A 2,650-nucleotide genomic window follows, 5' to 3' on the forward strand; every position below is an offset into this window, starting at 1 on the left:
CCGCCGAGGGCCGGGCCGGTCTGGGCCTAGCCGAGCCTTACCGAGCCGTGTGGAGCGGAGCCTTGCGGGAGAGTTCGGTGGCTGAGGGAGTGTTGCCGCGAGCGTACACCGTCATAGCACGCGGGATCGTTAGGTCGCCGGCCGCCTGGTGCGGTGGCGTTGCTCTCTTCGGAAAAGTCGCCCGTCAGGAGTTCTCCGCCAACGTTATCCGCTAGGTGGAGCCGTTGTGGACACAGAGGTAGCCGGGGATTGGCTGTGCGTTGTGCGATTCTTCCCTTGCCCTCCCTTCCCACCCCTCCCCCACCCTAGCGCTCTTGCAGGCCCTCTGGAACGATCGCCAGTTGCGGTGCCGGCGAGCGGGGCGGTGCGAGCGGCGACCTTGCTGCGGGGCGGGCTGACGGGCCTTTCTGGCTAGTGATGCTCGCTACTGTAGCGCCTCCTCTTAAACCTCGCGCTCCTTCGGCGCCACGGGGCTGCCGTGGCGCGTACTGGGTGCTGGTGTCGTCTTCCTCGCCTTAGTTTCCCAGCGCCCCCGTGTGGTGTGCGCGCGGGTGTAAAGGAGGGCGTGTGACGCTGAAGCGCTTGGTGGCAGTCGCGGGCGCTTGCCGCTCGCGATATCTATCCCTTTGGCGCTGCTAGTCGTGCTAGTTCCATGAGAATCAGTTGACCATTAGAATCAGTGGACCGTTTCCTACCGGTCGGTGGTATTCACGCATTCAAGGCGATATCCTTTGCGTCGATTTGGAAGTGTCTGACGTAGAGCCAGCCTCACTGCGATAATCCAAAACATTCTTTCGCCTGAGGACATGGTGTTCTTGAGGACAGAGAGTTAACACGGCCTCAGTCGGGATAACCCCAGGTTCTTTGAAAATGCCTTGGTCAAAAGTAGGATAGGAAGGCGATATTTGGCCATAACTGATGGATGGTGAGCCACCATTGGCCGCTTGAGTGGTTAAGCAGAGTCTTAATAAGAGAGTGAAATAAGCGCGAATGGAGGTGGTTTTGTTTCGTTTTAAAATCGCTCTGTGCTCGTAGCAGCAGAAGCCTGTGATAACGTGTTTTGTGCATAGAAGGGAGAGGTCTTTGCCAATTCAAAAATCGCTAAGGAAGAATCGCCGTGTTGTCTCGCATTTGGTGTACGAGTTCAGTGGGGCGTAGCGATCTGCTTAAGCTACTGCCATTCTCCCAAGCCAATCCCATTTTAACCGTGTACTCTTCCTCCAGTGCCTTGCGTTCCATGATATTTCACCGCAAGCTCCTATGCTTTTTCCTAGGCACTCGCGATGGCCTTGTCATCTTCCCCCAGCTTCCAAATAAAAGGACCTGGCTTTTATCGTGTAATAGCAGCATCGACAAGCGGCAGGCGTGGAATGATAGAGGAATGCGGTTGGAAGAAAGCTTCCAGGTATCATCTGTCGTATGGCCCTGTCCCAAGACCGAACCAACTCTACCTGCATGATTTCTGACTGGTGCTCGTCAGCCTGTTCTTAACCAATCTCGGAGTTTTGCCACCGCTTCCGCTTTCTTTTCAGTCACGGATTTTGCGACGTGGAGAATTAATTTCTCCCGCAGAAACTTTCCCCAATGGAAAAGACTTTGTGATACTTGAGACGGCAATTGTTGCGCTTCTGCTGTCTTTGATACTCAGCTGCCCTTCTCCATTTTTCTTTTTTAATACGAACAAAACATTTTAAAAGAAAACCAAAAAACGTAGTACTGTTCCATAACCAGAAGGAGGGGTAGCTACAGGCACCATAAGGCTCTTACATGTAATCATGTCTCGTGCTTTGTTATGCCTCTGACTTTGCTTTAGTCTTTGTTGAATTGCGATTGCATTCAACGCTTACTGGAATGTAAGGCTGTGCAGAAGGAGGTGAGCCGTGCTGACTGAGTACTGTGCTAAGATGGAGCCCCTGATGGCTCCTTCCTCGTCAGGGAGAGTGAGACTTACGTTGGGGACTACGTTCTATCCTTCTGGCACAGTGAGAAGGTGCGGCATTGCACCTTTTTGACTGACACCCACATATTTGACAGCCTGTACGACCTCATCACCTACTACTGGGAGACGCCGCTGAGGTACAATGAACATGAGATATGGCTGACAGAGCTGGTACCTCGGTCCAACTCTCACAACAACACAGACTGGGTGCTGCGGGACCGCACAAGAGGAACGAGCCCAGCTCCAATGCCATCTACTTCAGAGCAGGATGGAAGATCCAGCACTGCCAAACGTGGCAAGAGAGTCATGTTTAATAGGGCACTTGACCAAGTGCACATTGTCCATCGCCCGCAATAAAAGTTTTTGATCTGCACTAACCATGGGGTCCGTGTCTGATTGCTAAGTTAAACCTTCCTCTTATTTGTCTTCCTCAACCTGTATGAGGACCTTTGGACAGGATTTCAAAAGGGCATAGAGGGGTTTTACCACTATTCCATATTTGTAGGCAGCACCACCTCGTCATCCCTAGGAAAGTCTGAAACTCCTTAGCTGTTTGAGGTTCTGGAGTCTGGCAGATTGTTTCCTTCCTTGCTGTTTCCTAGGGTTCGGGATCCTGCAGCGATTCCATAATGCAAATAGGTTACTTGTGGTTGCGCCACTTGGGCTTTCTGTAAGCTAATTGTCCATGTTATGCATTACCTCCTTTGTTTT

The 2,650-nt window shown here is 52.1% G+C and overlaps 1 long non-coding RNA gene across 1 annotated transcript; it reads left to right on the forward strand.

The window, feature by feature from the left end:
• The first annotated feature begins 9 nt into the window (after window positions 1-9).
• Window positions 10-1,691, forward strand: LOC109364975. Its single transcript, XR_002110710.1, has 2 exons — window positions 10-238; window positions 1,275-1,691. It is a non-coding gene; the product is annotated as an uncharacterized LOC109364975 (long non-coding RNA).
• Window positions 1,692-2,650: the final 959 nt, after the last annotated feature.

This window comes from Meleagris gallopavo, unplaced genomic scaffold (genome assembly GCF_000146605.3).
Source record: "Meleagris gallopavo isolate NT-WF06-2002-E0010 breed Aviagen turkey brand Nicholas breeding stock unplaced genomic scaffold, Turkey_5.1 ChrUn_random_7180001948407, whole genome shotgun sequence".
Taxonomy (NCBI): Eukaryota; Metazoa; Chordata; class Aves; order Galliformes; family Phasianidae; genus Meleagris; species Meleagris gallopavo.